Source organism: Mustela erminea, chromosome 4 (genome assembly GCF_009829155.1).
Source record: "Mustela erminea isolate mMusErm1 chromosome 4, mMusErm1.Pri, whole genome shotgun sequence".
NCBI classification, from domain to species: domain Eukaryota; kingdom Metazoa; phylum Chordata; class Mammalia; order Carnivora; family Mustelidae; genus Mustela; species Mustela erminea.
In genome coordinates, this window is record NC_045617.1 from 48,919,960 (window position 1) to 48,939,921 (window position 19,962).

Genomic DNA, 19,962 nt, shown 5'->3' on the forward strand with positions numbered 1-19,962 from the left:
TAAATACCTCTGGGAGAACCATTTGGATGGGCCTTCCAAGTCACTGTTGGGTAGATACCACAGAGCAGTAATTGTACTGAGGCAGAATGGGATTGAGAGCTCTGAGATTCCCTTTCATCCTGGCTCTAGTGGGATGTGAAAGAAATCCAACAACATTCCCAGGGCCCCTTCAAGGGAGGTCCCACAGGGCTCTTGTTGCAGCTACCGGGGAGGGGCTGGGTATAATCAACAAGGAGAACTATGGGGCTGGCCAATGAATCAGCAAGCAGTCGTCATGATTTTAGCTTACCTAAAAAAAAAAATCATCAACCATAAGATGCCCCAGCTACTGACACAGCAACAAGGATAACATGAGGACAAAGGCAAAGCTCAGTCAGGATGAGAGACATGGGAAAGGCTGGGGAACCCCAGGGGACAACTAGACAGACGGATACCTTCCTTCTTCCCTACACTGAGACTATCTGGAGTATGTTGGGGAGTGGGCGAGGGTGGGAGTGGAGGAAGAACCACAGGATGGGAACAGCTCCAAGAAGCACTATTAGTTTGCATTAAATCTTGCACTTGACTGTTTTTATTCCCACGTGCTAAAGAGAAGCTAATGTAAAGTAGCAATATTCCATGTTGGCTCACTACCAGCAGAAAAGGAGATTCCAGAGCTAAACTGAGTTCAATTTCAGAGAAATAAAGTCACATTTCTGCACCCCTACAAATGTATACATTTTATATTGTTGAACAGTTCAGAGTGTTCACAGGTCACAGAATCACAAGTTATTAATCAAGGTTATCTTGAAGTATGATTCCCACATGCTGGTCTTAAAATGTCTTCCTTTCTTTTATTTCAACAAGATTGTACTCATCTCTCTTCTAAACTCATCAGAACTGAGAATGGAAGGAAAGGGCAAAGCCATACAGGTGCTGCTCGTTTTCTGGGACATTCTTTAACCTAGCGCCGGAGTCAATACTTTGTCTAATAGTACAGAGAACTCCACTTGGAAATAATCATTTGTAATCCCAATTATTCTAACGCTATTCGACTCAGTTCAACTTTGTAACTGATAGTACAAATGAAAGGAATATCGAAACTTAAAATGATCTCCATCATGCCTTTACCACTTACCTACACAGTGACCAGATGCCAAGGGGGATCCAGAAAGGAAAGGGGCTCAAAAAGATACAAATGACTGTGTCCCAGCCTCTGACTTCATCTATTTTTTGTTTCCTGGCCTTTCAGGGGAAAAATTTTTCCCCTCTCCTACAGAAAACCTTTCTTGAATTCTACTTCAGAAAACTATCCCCCCTAAGATTATGATTTGTCCCAGCAGCAACCATTTCATAAATATATTCTTGGCATTATCAGAAAATACTAGTACTGTTGTGTGGCTGATCTGTCTCTCCCAAGAAGACAATGTGAATGAACATCTTTAAATCCCCAGTGTCTAATTCAGTTGACTCTCTGTGTCAAAGTGGTAAACACCGTTCATACATTAAAATTCAGTTCACCCTCCAAATAATAACAGACGGTAAGGACTACCATTATCATGTCCACTTCAGAGATGAGGACACAGAGGCACAGAGAGGGAGAGGGATAGAACTGAGAATCAAACTCACGGGGCCTGACTCCAGAGTAGATGCTCAATAAAAGTTGGTTAAATTGAACTCAAGCTGGAAATCCGAAGTTCCTTTCTTCCAGATACTGCCTTTGGTCAGCACATTTTAAAGCAATAGTCCATGAGAATGCAATTAAAGAAACACTGCATCTTTTGTTGAAATAATTTGTCTGCTACATTACAGATGTCTTTCTTCCACTGCCATACTCCTTCACTTTTTCCAAGATATCATTATTTTCTTGAGCCAAAAATCATAATAATATAATGACTTTTGTCAGCTTCCACAAGACTAGCTTTTTGGTAGAGAAGAAACTAATTCTTTCCATGAGCTGTTAAAAGACATTATCTGTTACTATTATAGCAGACACACACATACACAAAATACAAACCACACAAACAAAACGCCTGTTACGCATTTTTCCCTCAGAACAAGGACAACTGTGTTCTCCATTTATATAACAACAAAAGGAAAAGATTTATGACTAATTCTTTTAGTGGTAATTTTAACTTTTTTTTATAATTATGTTGGAATCCTTCAGGATTTGATTAATGAGCAACTCCTTTTAGAATCTCTATGGGATAATACCTCAAAGGAAACTTCATTTTCTAAAATGATTTTGAAACTACTCATTGCCTAGCTATGACTTCTACTGTAACACATCCCTTTAGTTACACTATCTTCTGATTCAAGACACATACCTACTACACACACAATAATCTCAAAACTCTGCCCTTCCCTGTCCACGCCTCTCCAGCCTTTGTTTCCATCTGTCATCAAACACCTCAGCCCTCCCCAAATATCAATACTTAACATGTGTTTCCCAGTTACAGTTTCCTCAATATAAAACCCCAGTAGCTTTTGTTATTTTACAGACTTAGATTTATAGAACCGGTCATCAGGAAATAGTTTATTTTTTCATACACATTTTGAATATATTTAGAACATGTAACTTCTCACTCTCACAGTTACTTACATAGAAAAAGTAAGTTCTTCATTCATTCTTATATAAATTTATTAAAATAGGCAAATATAAATATATCCTTCAAAATTCTAAGTCCCTATACTTGCATTGAGACCCATTTAAAGTAAGACTTTTAAAAATATAGATACTAGAGGACTTTTCACACTTATTTTTAGTTGTTTTCAAACAATGATTAATTTAACCTGCTTTTATCCAGACCTGAGGTCAAAATACTCTATCTACCCTCAATCTCCCTATATCAGATACGTACCCATTCAATAGTTCCTTATCATCTCATCAAGGAGCACAGTTTGTCATCGTCCACAGGGCTCCCCAATCCTTTCCCTTTTCCCTTTTGGGATATTCTTACCTTGGAATTATACCTACTGACATTTCAGCTTTTATGTTGGTGCTGAAGAATAAAACACAATAGTACGCCAGGGAATGGGCTGGCTTAGTATCATCCTCTGAATATCCCCATACTTCTAGTTGGGTCTCAGTGCAAGGTCATGCTCTCTTTTACTCTGTCGCTTTGTAGCTAAGTTTTGTCCCATTATCCAGTATTTTAGTAACTAGATCCTGTCCGGTTAGTCTATGACTGAGATGTGGCACTAGAGCTCTCATGTTCCATGCTTGAGCCCTTTCTCCTTAGCCCTGATCAAAGGACGGAACTCTAACCTCTACCACCTGCCAAAACATTCTCTACTCTGACTCCCATCTGAATACTCTACCTTTACCTCTGTTTGACTTGGGTATATAGAAACCTCCCCAATTGGCACACTCTATCTGTGCCCTTCCATTTATCGTGAGATTCCATTACTAGTGAACTCTCAGATTCTTCAAGTCTACCATTACTATACCCTAGAAGTATAGGAGCTGTTACTCAGTAACCCCAAGCCTAGCTACCAGTCACACTCCTCTTCTATAGTCCCTCTTTTGGAATAAATAGCCATGTTTTGTAGTCCCTGGTGATGAGTAGCTAGCCAAATAATGTACTGTCCAAAGTCAAAAAGGGGGTGTTATTAATTGTTCTTGATCAACAATTATGCTGGGCAAACTGGGAAGTGTAGTCATCCTACAAAGTACTAAACCAATGGTGAATACTTATCCAAACAAGCAAAACGCAAAACCAGCCAGTCTGTGGCCTGGCCAGCAACCTGTGACCTGGGAGGTTGATTAAAAAGATGATGCCTCCATCAGAAAGGATGAATACCCAACTTTTGTAGCAACATGGACAGGACTGGAAGAGATTATGCTGAGTGAAATAAGTCAAGCAGAGAGAGTCAATTATATGGTTTCACTTATTTGTGGAGCATAACAAATAGCATGGAGGACATGGGGGGTTAGAAAGGAGAAGGGAGTTGGGGGAAATTGGAAGGGGAGGTGAACCATGAGAGACTATGGACTCTGAAAAACAATCTGAGGGGTTTGAAGTGGTGGGGGGGGTGGCAGGTTGGGGGAACCAGGTGGTGGGTATTAGAGAGGGCATGGATTGCATGAAGCACTGGGTGTGGTGCAAAAATAATGAATACTGTTATGCTGCAAATAAATTAAAAAAAAAAAAAAAAGATGACTGGGCCAACTTCACAGTTTGCAATTTAAAATAATGTGGGCAGGAAAACTGCCAGTTGGTTGTAGGTGCTATAGTCAAAAAGTTGGATCAGAGCTGAAGAAGCCAGGGTGATCAAGAAGCTGGTTATATTGGAAAATGGAGAATCCAGTGAACATTAGCGAGAATCGCACCCACCTGACAGAGTCCTCAGACCTAACTGGACTTCCAGTTCCTGTAAGTGGACTTGCCCAGACTCCCATGTGATCCACACAAGACGATCCAGATTTCTACTGAGCTAGAGGGCATAAATACTAGTTCTCACAGTCAGAGTTGGCTGACTAAAATGCAGTCCTCAAATGAATTTTCAACTATCCTTCTTCAACACTTCCTCTTATGTACCCAACCTCATTTAACAGGATCATCATTTAATTATTATCATGTTCCCAAGTCTCTTTTCTTCGCTAACCCTTCACTCTCTTAAGTCATCAAGTTTGGGGGCCTGCCTCAGACCACTATGAAACCAGGCTTTCTTCTCCATTCTCACTGATGCTATTTTGTACCAGTCCCTCAGTACAGTCTCTACATTTTGGGAAACTCTACCTCCCAAATTGTTCTTTTCATTACTAATCAACTCAACCTCCATATAGCTCAGTATTCAATGAGAAATAATGTTCTTCTCGACCAATAATAGGAAAAGAAAATTTAACAGGATAGGAGAAAAGAGATCCTATTCATCACAGCAATGAAATATATAAGGAGTCTAGGAATAAATCTACCCAAACATAAGCAAGAAGTTTATGGGAGAAATATACAAAAGATTTGTATATTTCTTTAATAAAGAACACAGGAAGGCTTGAATAAATTGATGGATAGAACACATTCATAGAAAGGAAGAATCAACATAGCCAAGATGTCATATTCCTCAAATAACCTAAAAATCAAATGCAATTCCCTACAAAATTTGAATAGGGCTGTGTGTGTGTGTGTGTGTGTGTGTGTGTGTGTGTGTGTAACTTAATTTGGCAACTTAGTTTTCAAATTCCTATAGAAAATACAAGGACCAAATATAGCCAAGGAGAAGTGTGAATAAGAGCAAGTTGGGAAAACCTGTCCTACTAGATATCTAGATTGATCATACAGCTATATTGTTAAGATAATGAAGTTTTAGTGGAAGACTCTTCAGTGATACAAAGAAACAATAAAGAGGCCCTAAACAAGTCCTTGCATACCTGAAAATCAGATCGTGACAGAAGATGTATCACAAACCATGGAAAAGGACAGACCACTTAAAAAATAGTGCAGAGCCAAAAATAAAACATGCTTCCTACTTTAAGCCCCACTAAAAATATCAGATATGATTAGAAGTGATAAAAGACCTAAGTTTGAAAGATAAAACTTTAAAACTGCTCAAAGAAATATAGAAGAGTATATATACTATATATATATACACTATATACTATATATATGTATATATGTATATATATGTGTGTATATATATATATGTATATATATATACATATATATATATGTATAATCTTGTGATAAGGAAGGATTTCAGTGAGACAGAAGAATCACAACCTATAAACAAAAAGATAAATAAATCTGACCACAGCAGAATTTAAAATTTTAGTACATCAAAAGTTACAATTAAAAAACTGAAAAGGCAAGCCAAAGACAGAAAAGATAGCTAAACATACATAGTGCATAAAGTTTTTTAATTCAGAAAAATATACAGAACTCCACAAATCAGTAAGAAATTGTTATTTTTTCCCCAATAAAAAATGAGAGAGTTACAGACGAGGAACCAGAATGCCCAACACTTTAAGAAAAGATGTTTAATTTTATTAGTAATTACAGAAATGCTAAAGAACCCAACAGGATAACATTTCACACAATGGGATTCATCACAAGACATCTCACATATTGTTGGTGAGTGTGTAAATGGTAGAGAACTATACCACATTGTAGGACAATTTGAAAATATCAAAGTTGAAAAAGACCAAGGCATTTCATTTCCAGATACTTAAGAGAGAAATAGTGCACACATGCACAAGGAAACATGAACAAAAATATACATTATACAGACGACTGGAAAACAACTTACATATCCATTCATGAGCACACAGATTAAGCAATTCTGAGATACTCGTAAATGGAACATTAGCATAATAAATTAGAAAAGACATATGCATTTATGTATACAAATTACTCAAAACTGTGCTCTTACAGGGCCATTCTCATCATGCTCTTATGTATTCCATCTCTTTAAAATACAGAAAACAACATTCTCTTGTGCCTATTTGCACCGTCCTGTACCACCTCATTTGCTTCCACTTTGCCAAAACATCCTTGACAACTTTCTACATTAGCAATTTTCAATTCCTCTCCTTTTATTTCTCCTTAGCATGCCTCAGTCAGGCTTTTCCTCTAACATTTCCATAAATATGTTCTGGTAAGCTCACCATTGACCTCTGTGTTGATGAACCAACTGCTCAGTTCTCAGTCCTCATCTTATGTACCGCTGACCACCCCTCCTCCTCAACCCTAGGATTCCATACTACCTCATGTATCCCACCTCACTGATCATTCTCCAGTCCCCTCTGTTGGTGCCTTCCTTTCTCACTGATGTCTAAAGGTTGGAGGCTCTCAAGGTTCCCTTGTTAGATCTATTCTCTATCTCTACACATTCCTTTGGTGATCTTATCTAGTCTGGTGGATTATGTCTTCTACATACTGATGACTTTCAAAGGTATATTCCCAGCTCAAACCTCGTTCCCAAATTTCAGATTCATATGAGATACATGAAACACAAGAGAGCCAAAACTCTGTTCCTAATCTTCTCTCCATAAAGTGTATCCTTGTAGTCATATCATTTCGGTCAGCGCCAACTCCAATGTTCTAAGAGCACTGGTCACAAAATTTGAGTCATCCTTAACTTCCTTAACTTCTCTTTCCCCCTCCCTCCACACCCAATTACTCAGTAAATCCCATTGTCTCTGCCTAAAAACAAAAAAAACAAAACCCAGAATGTGACCATTTCTCCCACCACCTCTACTATTACCCACTTTGGTCCAAGCCACCATCATTTCTCTTCCAGATTTCTACAATAGTCTCCTAATTGGTCTCCCTGACTGTAATCATTGTAATCCCACACAGCAACCTGATCAAGTTTTTTGCAGTATAATACATTATTTCACTCTTCAATAGCATGCATTTCACTCAGGGTAGAAGCCAAAGTACTAATACTCCATTCTCCACACTCTCCCACCTCCCCTATAACTACAGTTGTCACTATCAGAGCTTCAGCCATAGATAATTCCTTTGTGCTTCCTAAGTATATAAGTCACTCTTCTGCCTTATGGTTCTTTTTTTTTTTTTTAAGATTTTATTTATTTATTTGACACACAGAGATCACAAGTAGGCAGAGAGGCAGGCAGAGAGAGAGGGGGAAGCAGGCTCTCTGCTGAGCAGAGAGCCTGATGTGGGGCTTGATCCCAGGACTCTGAGATCATGACCTGAGCTGAAGGCAGAGGTTTAACCCACTGAGCACCCAGGTGCCCCTGCCTATGGTTCTTACACTGACTTTCCTCTCTGCCTAGAACATTCTTCTCCCACACAAGACTACAGGGGTAATTCCCTCACCTACTTCAAACAACCTGTAGACAACCTTTCGTTGTTTACATCGGGAGAAAAGGTTTGAGTCCCCTCCATCAATTGGAACAAATAGCTATCAAAAAAGCAAGGAGTAAAACAGCAGGAAGAATGGAGGAAGGGAAAGGGAGCAAGGAACTTGTTGTGGATAAACCATTTCATATCTAATTGAAATAAGTTACAAAACTTCAGAGTATTTTTTAAAGTAGTATTTTGGCTGGCATGATTTCATAAAACCAAACTTCTTTTCTTTCTGTCTGTCTTTCTAGCAATGGGCTTTGAGAATATTTTAAATTATGCAGTAAACAGTTAATTTTTGACCACCTTTGAGAATGAAAAATTCGCCCCTCTGTTATGAGTATACACTCTTGAATGTTCATGTCAGTGTGTACCTCAAAGTACCACTCTGGAGGCTGTGTTAATGAAAAAGCTATTGTCTTTTACTTTAGTAATGAAGTCTAGACCAGTGCTGGTCAGAAGAGCTTTCTGCAGTGATGGCCATATTCTGTATTGGCACTGTCCAGTATGACAGCCACACACACTTGTGACTACCAAGTACGTGAAATGTGACAAGCATGACTGAGGTACTGAATTTTAATTTTAACTTAAAATTAAATATCACATGTGTTAGTGGCATTTATTGGACAGGATGGGTCTGGATATTCAGGTGGCTAGAGTGACTGAATACTCAGCAATAAGAGGTTATATTTTCAAATCAACTGTTTCTCTTAGTATTTTCTTTTTCTCGCTAAATTTTTCTCAGCTTTAGTGATAACTGACATATAAAACTGTAAAAGTTTAAGGTGTACATGATCATTTGACACATGTACATACTGTGAAATGATTACCATAATAAGATTGGTTAATATCTCATCACCTCACATAATTACTTTTCTTCTTCTGTGGTGAGAATACTTTAATTTATTCTTTAACAATTTTGAAGATATAGTACAGTATTAACTAGAGCTACTATGCTCTAGAAAAGATTCCCCCCAATTTACTCATCTTGTAACTGGAAGTTTGTACCCTTTGACCAATATCTCCCCATTTCCCCAAATTCCCAGCCCCTGGCAACAACTATTCTATTCTGTTTCCATGAGTTTGGCTTTTTAAGATTCCACATATAAACAAGATCAGAATTTGTTTTTCTCTTCTGAACCATTTCATGTTGCATAATTCCCTCAAGGCCCATCCATGTTGCTGCAAATGGCAGGATTTCTTTCTTTCTCATGGCTGAATAATATTCCTATGTGTGTGTGCATGTTTTTTTATTTATCTGTTGATGGACACTTAGGTTGTTCTTGTCCTGATTGTTGTAAATAATGCTACAGTGAACATGGGACTGCAGTTATCACTTCAAGATAGTGATTTTATTTCCTTTGGTTATATGATTGCTGGATTAAATAGTAGCTCTGTCTTTAATATTTTTTTTTAAAGATTTTATTTATTTATTTGACAGAGAGAAATCACAAGTAAGCAGAGAGGCAGGCAGAGAGAGGAGGAAGCAGGCTCCCCGCGGAGCAGAAAGCCTGATGCGGGGCTCGATCCCAGGACGCTGGGATCATGACCTGAGCTGAAGGCAGAGGCTTTAACCCACTGAGCCACCCAGGCACCCCTATTTTGAGGAATCTCTGCCTTGTTTTCTATAGCAGCTGCACTGTTTTGCATTCCCACCAACAGTGCTCAAGGGCTCCCTTTTCTCCACATCCTTGCTAGCAGGAATTCTCTCTTCTCCTTTTGATAACAGCCATTCTAACAGGTGTGAGGTGGACTCTCATTGAGGCTTTGATTTGCATTTCCTAATGATTAGTGATGTTGACCATCTTTTCATGTACCTGTTGGCCATTTGTAGGTCATCTTTGGACAAATATTTATTCAGTTCCTCTGACCATTTCTTAATTGGGTTGGTTTTTTTCTACTGAATTGTGTGAGTTCCTGGGAACCATGACTTAACAGTTATCTTGACTTTCAACTTCTGATCTGGGCCACAAAGCTGAAAGCTTGTGCAGTAGTTAAGTGTACAGGCTTTGGATTCTGAAAGTCTTGAATTTGCAATCTAGCCCTGCCATCTTATTAGTTAATGTAGACATGGGCAAGATAACCTTAACTCCTCACCCATAAAATAGGAAAAGACAATAATATTACCTACCCCCGATGATTACTGTGAAGAAGAAATACGGTAATGAATATAAGGCGCTTAATACATAATAAACAGTAAGGAAGCATGCGCAACAATTATTACCGAGTTTGATGATCAATTTTCCATGAGTTTGACATTATGAATAAGTCTGTGATGTTATTTTCTATAGCTTATGAGATTCCTAAGCCTATGTTTCACTAAAAATCACAGACGCAGGGTGCCTAGGTGGCTCAGTTGGTTGAGCAACTGCCTTTAGCTCAGGTCATGATCCCAGAGCACCAGGACCGAGTCCGACATTGGGCTCCCTGCTCCACAGGAAGTCTGCTTCTCCCTCTGACCTTCTCCTCTATCATTCTCTCTCTCACTGTCTCTCTCTCTCAAATAAATAAGTAAAATCTTTAAAAAAAAAAAAGTCACTGACAGAACTTTTCTAGGTGGTAAGTTATACTTCTAGGTGGTAAGTATAATGTAATAAAGCAGAGTTGCTTCTGAACTAACCTGTTAGAATCACTGGATTGCAAGGAACTTCATACCTGGTCACCTAGTTCAGTTATTCGATCAAACAAATACTTGATTATCCTCAGTAACATCCTTTGCTTCCAGTGTTTTCTGAGTATTCTGGTAAGAAAAACCTCATGGATGGGCAGCCCATCCATGCAGACAGTTCCTCCCTATGTGAAGGGAAAACCTGTTGTCCTAAGGCATCTCCAACCAAGTGGTCCTAAACTTATCTGCCCAACTATAAAGAACAAAGCCAAACTCCCTGTCAATAAATACGTTCAAATATATGAAATACACTTTCAATTCCATTATAAAATATTGTCAAAATGAAATATCTACATTCTCTTCAATAACGTGACTTAAATTTCCTTAGTTTTCTGCTGATTCTCTTCCAAACTCATTCCAATTCAGTCAATATTCCTCATAAACTGACTCGATATGAAAAAAATTTTTACTTCATGTTAAAAGCTGACCTTAGAAAAAGATTTTCCTTAAAAAAAAAGTTATATATTTTTCAAGAAGTGATAATGAGGCTCATGATAAAATATCAGAGAGAGCATCTCTTTCAATCTCTTCCTTGATACAGACTGACACACATGCATTATCTACAGATAAATGAGGCAGCATAGATTGATTAAGAGGAAAACTCTGGGGCAGGACTGCAAGGGGACCAATCATTTAACAACTCCATACCTCAGAATTTTCACTATGCTACCTCATGCTGATGTGGTAAGGAATAAATTAGTTAATACATGTAAAATGCTTGAAACAGCCATACAGAAAGGCCTTTTGCTTTTTTTCCATATAAATAATAAGAAAGCCTTGGGTGATGTATGAAAATATGTAAGACCATGAGACCAAAATTAAATCTATATTCATAGACCACATTTTCATTTTCCCAGCTAAAGTGAGACCTGTAGTTTGAGTTAAATTTAAGTGAATACATATAGATTTTCAGAACAGAGAAATGTTGGGCTTTGATTTTAAAGTTCAAATCAGTTCAATACTAGCTGATCACCTAAAATTTGTCACCTGTTAGAGCACAAAACTGTTTAAGACAGCCCTTCTTTCAAACAACTGTGGTGAGACTGGGAATAGGCATGGAAACAAATTACCACAATGTGGGTAATTCATTCATTGTATGGATAAAGTGCTCTGGGAACAGAGCACCACCACATTAAAGATACGAAGCAATAACTCATAGCCTACTGTTTTATTAAAAAACAACAGCACATCTAAATAGCTAGAGAACAATTGTTTTGAATAATATTTTGAATAAACCAGTCTTAAAAAATCCCTCCAAACTTGAAGGGCTACAAAACCAGCCCTTTCCCATACAGCTCAGCTTAACTGCCAGGCTGAACAGCACAGCCTCATCTTAACTAGCAACTGGCCACTGATACCCAGGTTCCATGGCTAAACAAAGCCATTCCCATCTGCATGGCGTGAATGACCAGTGCCACAGAAGCATATATTCTCAATGGGTTTAGACTATTATCTTGTTGTCACCTTATGCTGTAAAAAAGCTCAAAGATGACACAGTGAAACTGTCCAACAAGCAGGATGTGACTCTAAGTTACCCTATCCACTCCTCCACCAGCCACTGCAAAGATAACTGATAGGACCTAATTTTATTCCACCTAATTCTTTCCATAGACCCCACCAACTGTGGGATGCTTAGGTAGCTCAGTTGGTTAAGCATCTGCCTTCAGCTCAGGTCATGATCCCAGAGTCCTAGGATCGAGTCCCACATCGGGCTCCTTGCTCAGTGGATGCCTGCTTCTTCCTCTGTCTGCTGCTCCCCTGCTTGTGTGTTTTCTCTCTCTAACAATTAAGTAAAAAAAAAATCTTAAAAAAAAAAGAAAAAAGAACCTACCAACTGCTTTGGCCTTTGGACAGAATTAACATGGCAATCAAATGAAAAAACATTTACCTTAAAAAAATCAAGAACACAGGCTTTGGTATCAGATTATCCTAGGTTTAAATCCCAGCTCAGATGCTAACTCAAAAATAATCTCTTCAACTTTATAGAAGAAATATTCTAGGAATTGGTTTTTTTATTTTTAGTGATTAACCACAGGTTACACAACTTGTCCAAGTATCTGTTTCCTCAAAAGTAAAATGGAAATGGTAACAGCAGCTAACCCTTAAAGTTGTAAGTATTAAAAAGGAACAAATGTAATATGCATAGCCATATTACATTGGCTGTAATATCTGATGTCTGACACCAGAAGTATGAACTATTGTTAAAACAAAAACAAAAAAAAACAAAAAACAAAACAAATTATATATATATATATAAATTAAAGGTATTATTTACCATCAAGTTACTAACCTACTCAAAACCTTTACCTCAGATCTGAATTTGCACACAGATATAAGCTCCTACCCTCCCAGCTGAGGCCCAGGATTCTAGCTCTGATCACAGACAACAAAAAGTTAAGTTCCCAACTACCAGTACCCACCTAAACAGCCACAACGTGTTTTTAAAACTATTTTCTTGCTTTCTTCATGGAATAATAAAAAGACACAAGATTATTATGACTAGACAGTCTGTCCTCTACACAACTGTTCTTATTTCTGCTCTGTTTGACCTCCTAAAGTTTGTAATTTCAGGAAATGAAAGCTATAAGTCCTTTAGAGACCTCTGAAGACAACCTGAGGTACATTTAGGGTATCATAAAAGAGGAAGTGGCCAGACAAAATGAAATCCAGCAGTAGCCCTCCATTTCATGGGATATCTGACAAGCACAGTAGATAAAATGAAGAAATTAAGAACTACAGACAGATATAACATTTATCTAAAGAAATTCTAAACTATCCCTCCAAACTAAGAAAGCCTAATTAAGATAAATAGGGTTCACGGTAATAGGCAGAATTAACGTGGAATTTGTTCCGAAAGTAACTGGCAACTACCAATCCAGAGAAATAATCCAGAGTCAAGTAACAATAATGGTCTCCTCCAAGGCAGAAAAGAATGTAAATATCTAGATAAAGGTCACTAATTTTGATTCCCTGTTGGGAATGACACCAAGTAGGTTTAACTGTATAATTACAAAATCCCATTTTGCAGAAGTCACACTAAGGTGATTTGAGAAAAGCCACTACCCTGGATACAGCTAAGCTAAGGACATTATGAACCATCTTAGGAAACAGATTAAAGTAGTAATCAGAACCTCTGAAAGTAAAATGGAATCAAATTTTGATTTGTTACTGGAATTAAAACATCTTAAGCCTCCTATGCCAATGAGGGTAATAGCAAAGGTAATGCCAAAATAGAAACAAGGATTAAATCCAAGAAAGTACTTGGTACTTCATATAATACACACAGTAAGCTTTTATCATCAGATATACTAGGTGCGAGATGGGTGATGAGGCTAGGGGATGAATTTTGAAAAGGACAGTAGCGAAGAATTAAATGAAAATATAAAATATTAAATTATACTTATGACATTACTATATATTACCATGCAAAATACATATTCACAGGACGATATGAACAACTGATATGACTTGCTTAAGAAATGGACTTCTGGAAATTTTTGTCTTGACTTTGTGTTATGTTTTTTAATGTGCTTTCCATAAAGCAAGAGAGAAAATACTTTATATATAAATATAAAAATATAAATATGTATGTATAAATATGTATGTATATCACAGAAAAAAAAGGATTCTATTGTTTATAGGAGTCCTACAGTAAGCTCTTTGATGAAAGACCAGCTTGGGAAAATCCTGGTAAATAAACATCTAGGTCAATAAAACAGATCTACCAAGAATCACAATTAGTTTGTTGGTTGTAAGGAATGTCTACTTTTCTGTTGATAGAGCAACAAAACTAGTTAGTCACCATTATGGTGTGAAATCTCTGGGGCTGATGTAAGGGTATAAATCACCTTTGTGCATTGATAGTGTTAACTGCATGGTAACTATCAACAGAAACATATACTTTTGAAATGCAGTAATAGTTATAATTCTAATTATATTTATTTATAGTTAACTGTCCTGATACTCTGGTACATATTGTGGGTAAGCACTGTGCTGGATACTAGAAAATATTTTATTTTATTTTTCTGTTTGAGATACGGATTCCATTAAAAAGTACCATTGATCTGCAATTATATCAAAATTTTAGTGGAACTAAATTAATGTTTACTTCATATTACTCTGAAAGTTTTAAGATTCCTTTAACTGACCTTGAAAATAGCTCTACAGTTTTTTTCCCATAACAAATTTACATTTCCATGATATTTTGCTTGTTTTGAATAATGACTCTTTCTCCCATTAGTCATCCTGTGATCTCTGTGAAGGCAGGAACCATATTTATTCTGTTTATCGCTTTTAGCCACAACAGGTGCCTAGAATACAGTAGATCCACACAATATTTATTTGTTGAGTAGACAAATGAGTGAATTCACTATATATTCAAACTGTAATACCTCAGAAGATTACAAAGTCAATAAAGAGTGAGGGATGTTCACATACAGTATCATCTCCTACTTTTCCAGAATTGTGTTATAGGGAATACAATTCTAGAAAGAAAAAAAAAAAAGCCTATTTCCTAGCAAAAGATATTTTAATATGTCCATATTCTAAAACTCACTGACATGGTTCTTACAAAAGTCCTCTCCTTTCAGGCCTATGGATCTTGATTTGTTTATACACAATAACAACTCCAGCTCTTTCTTTCCTACTTAGAAGAAGAATTAAAGGGGGGAAGAAAAATATAGTAAGACACAATTGACAGCAGAGGGGTGACGGGTGACAGCCTGACAGCAAAGAAGAAGAAACAGACCAGTATAAAATGTGCTTTACCCACATTTCATTGAATTTTGTGCTTTGGTGTGCAGAGCCTTGGGCAGAAATCACATGGTGTTAACACTCCCTGCAGATATTCAGGATGCTTTGTTTTAATTAAACTGTGGAATTCCCCTGGTCTGAACCAGTAGACTGGCTACTAGGCATCTTGGGGTTGGGGCAGATGGGGGACATTGGTGGCATTTTTGATAAAACACCAAAGATACTATCCATCTATCCAATATTCATTAGTTGATAAGCTGGACTTCATTAAAATTAAAAACTTCTGCTCTACAAAAGGCAGCATATCAAGAGAATGAGAAAACAAGCCATAGACGTGTAGAAAGTAATTCCAAAAGAGCTGTCTGATAAAACACTGTTTTAACCCTAACCCTAACTCTCATTCATTCCACTCTGGAAGACAGTTGGGTAGTTTCTTCTAAAACTAAACCCATTCTTAGCATATGATCCAGCATTTTTGTTCGTTAGAATTTACTAGGAGCACTTGGGTTGAGGAGTCGATTAAGTGTCCAACTCTTGGATTAGGCTCGAGTCATGGTCTCAGGGTTGTGGAATCAAGCCATCAGTTGGGCTCTGTGCTCAGTGTGGAGTCTGCTTGGGATTCTCTCTCCCTTTTCCTCTCCCCCTCTCACTCATGGGCTCTCTCTCGCTCTCCCTCAGATAAATAAATAAATCTTTAAAAATAAAAAAAGAGTTTACTACAGGACCTGAAAACTTACATCCACACAAAAACCTGTGCGTGCAAATGTTTTTAACTGCCAAAACCTGGAAGCAACCAATATGTCCTTGAGTACGTCAACGGATAAATAGACTGTGGTACATCCAGAAAATGGAATATTATTTGACACTAAAATGAAAAAAGCTATCAAGCCATGAAAAGTCATTTAAGAACGGTAAATGCACATTACTAAATTAAAGAAGCCAATCTGAAATGGCTACGTATGATTTCAACTATAGGATGTTCCGGGAAAAGAAAAATCATGGCGACAATAAAATGTTCAGTGGTTGCCAGGAATTGTGGAAGTGCAAAGGAGGGATGAATAAACTGAGCAGAGGATTTTTAGGGCAGTGAAACTACTCTACACTTCAATAACGGATACTCGATACTTCAATAATAGATATATGTTATCATTTATCTGTCCAAACCTATTGAATGTACAACACCAAGAGTGAATCCAAAGATAAATTATGAACTTTGGATGACTGTGATAAGCCAAAGTAGGTTCAGCCTGGATTTAAAAAATAAGAGGTACAAACTTCAAAAATAACAACAACAACAAAAAGGAACCATTCTAATGAGGGATGTTGATAATAGGAGAAGCTGTACCTGAGTGCAGGCAGGAAACTCCACAGTAATAATAAATAATTTATTCCATTATTTCCTTATTAACAGACTATTCCATTTGTTTCCAGTTATTCCCAACTAAAAACTGAAATAAATAGCCTCCTCACAGCAATCTTTGCCTACTCATGCTTTTATTTCTACAGAGCAATTAACTACCATTTGTTGAGTACATACTATGTGCTGAGCATTTTAATGCTTTATTTGTATTATCTGATTTAATCTTTTCATATATTGTGAGGCTGGTATGAACTATGAGGTAGGTACAATACTATGAAATGGGTACTCTAAGTATCCTGTTTTACAGAAGAATACAGCTTCTAGTGATACTGACCATCTTTTCCTACAGCCACTAGACATTTGATTTCATAAGAACAGACCTCTTTGTCCTCTTTTATAACTGGGTCAATTGAAGAGGCATTTTGCGTGATATGGATATTAGCCCTTTTTCTTCATATATATTACAAATATTTTTTATAGACTGTCATTTTCATTTGTTTATAGATTATAAATTATCAAATTTTGTAACTTTGCCATAAACAAAATTTCACTCATATATGCAATCAAACATCTTTCTCCTTTTCTTTAGTTTCTATACTTTCTGTCCCCTGCTATCTTATTTAAAAATACATCCTTTAATCCTAGATTACACAATATTTTTTAAATTTTCTTCTATTATTTTCTTTAGTTTCCATATTTAAATATGCACCGAGTTTAATTTTATGTGTTAAGTAGGAATTTGATATTATTTTTATAGATTAATATAAATGTTGTCAGCACCATTTATTAAATAAACCCTCTTCTTCAAGAAACTTAAAATATCACTTTTGTTGCATATCATGCTATCAGTTTCTGAGCACTATTTTGTTGTAAGATAAATATCATGAATTAGCAAACTGCAGTTCAAAAAATAAATCAAATCACATCCATAGAGCTGCTTTAACCCTAAAAGACACAGTTGCGTAGTCAAGGGAGAGGCAATTTGGCCCACAAAGTTGAAAATATTTACTATCTGGCCTTTTACAGAAAAAGTTAGCTAATCCCTACCCTGTATGTTATCTGCTAGCCATCGATTGTTAGCATGGCATTACAGTTAGTTTTAATTTCAGCTAATAAAAAATCCTGTTCATTGTTCTTTTTTGCCTATTCTGGGGCATTTATTCTCCTAAGTAAAGTTGCAAATATTTTTAGATAGTTTAAAAAAAGACTAAAAGGGGCGCCTGGATGGCTCAGTGGGTTAAAGCCTCTGCCTTCAGCTCGGGTCATGATCCCAGGGTACTGGGATCGAGCCCCTGCATCGGACTCTCTGCTCAGCAGGAAGCCTGCTTCCTCCTCTCTCTGCCTGCCTCTCTGCCTACTTGTGATCTCTGTCTGTCAAATAAATAAATAAAATCTTTTAAAAATAAATAAATAAATAATAAAAATTTAAAAAGACTAAAAAACTCCTTAAGCACTGAAATTGGGGTTGTATTAGATGGTTTGTGTTATATTGCTGTGCCATCCAAGAACAGTCTCTTTGAGTCTGGTTTTAAGGTCTTCCATAAGATTTTATTATTTTCTGTATAAATCTACTATCTTTCTTTTACAATGTATCCTTAGGGTTTTTTTTTTTAATTTTTATTTATTTTTTAAATTTCTTTTCAGTGTTCTAGAATTCATTGTTTATGCACCAATCCCAGTGCTCCATGCAATACATGCCCTCCTTAATACCCACTATCAGGCTCACCCAACCTCCCACCCCCCACCCCTCCAAAACCCTGAGATTGTTTTTCAGAGTCCACAGTCTCTCATGGTTCTTTATTTTTATTTAAATAGGATCTTTGGGCCATTTTTAATTTCTGGCTATATGTCAACAGAATAGGGGAAAACTATTGCATCTTAAATATTTATTGTCTATCAAGCTTCCTTTCTCAATTCTTGTACTGTCAATTGTTTACAGTCTCCCAGACTTCACAAGTGTATGAATATACCCTGTAAAAGTTCAAATAGTTTTATTCTCTTTTGTCTATAATAATTTAATGTTCTAGTCTTATATCATTATTTAGATCCTCTGAAGTTGCACTGATTAATCCTGGAGAGAGTAGGCATCCCTATTTTGTTTCTGATCTGGCTACCAGTTACTTCCACCACCTAATCTCCTACAATCACACCAGCCTCGTTGCTGTTACTCCAACAGTCAAAGCATCTTCCTACCTTAGACCCTTCACACATGCTATTAAGCCTACTTTTCCTCGACAAATATTTATATAGCTTCCTTCTCTTTTTTTAAAGTTTTCATTAAAATTCTAGTTAGTTAACATATATAGTAAAATTGGTTTTGGGTGTAGAATTCAGTGATTCATCACCTACATATAACACCCAGTGCCTATCACAATAAGTACCCTTCTGAGGACCCACCACCCATTTAGCCCATCCCCCACCCACCTCCCTCCAGCAACCCTGTTTGCTCTCTATATTTAACAGTCCCCTTATGGCTTGCTTCCCTTTTTTTTCCTTCCCATATGTTGATGCTGTTTCTTAAATTCCACCCATGAGTGAAATCATATAATATTTCTCTCTGACTTATTTTGTTCAGCATAATACTCCCTAGCTCCAACCATGTTGTTGCAAATGGCAAGATTTCATCTGCTTGATGACTGCGTAATGTTCCATTATATATCTAATATGTACATATATTATATATGTGTGTAATAATATTTATACATATGTATGTATTATATATGTACACAAATATATATAATATATACATACTATACACACACACATAAAATCTTTATCCATTCATTACTTGATGAACATTTGGGCTCTTTCCACAGTTTGGCTACTATTGATAATGCTGCTACAAACATCAGGGAGCATGTAACCCTTCAAATCTGTATTTTTGTGTACTTTGGGTAAATATCTAGTCGGACACTTGCTGGGGCATAGGATAGTTCCATTTTTAACTTTTTGAGGAGCTATCATACTGTTTTCCAGAGTGGCTGCACCAGTTGGCATTCCCACCAACAGTGTAAGAGGGTTCCCCTTTCTTCACATCCTCACCAGCATCCGTTGTTTCCTGTGTTGTTAATTTTAGCCATTCTGACAGGCATGAGGTGGTTACCTCATCATGGTTTTGATTTGTATTTCTCTGATGCTGAGTGACGTTGAGCATCTTTTGATGTGTCTGTTGGCCATCTGGATGTCTTCTTGAGGAAAATGTTTGCTCATGTCTTCTACCTATTTCTTAATTGGAGTATTTGGTTTTGGGGTGTTGAGTTATGTAAGTTCTTTATATACTAACCCTTTATCAGATACGTCATTTGCAAGTATCTTCTCCTATTCCATAGGCTGTCCTTTGGTTTGTTGTTTCCTTCACTGTGTAGAAGCTTTTAATCTAAATGAAGTCCCAA

At 37.0% G+C, this 19,962-nt stretch overlaps 1 protein-coding gene across 1 annotated transcript in view; it reads right to left on the minus strand.

Annotated features, from left to right (window-relative positions):
• The window catches only part of BCKDHB (branched chain keto acid dehydrogenase E1 subunit beta), a 216,324-nt gene that overhangs the window by 92,294 nt on the left and 104,068 nt on the right, over nucleotides 1–19,962 (minus strand). The window lies entirely within an intron of this gene.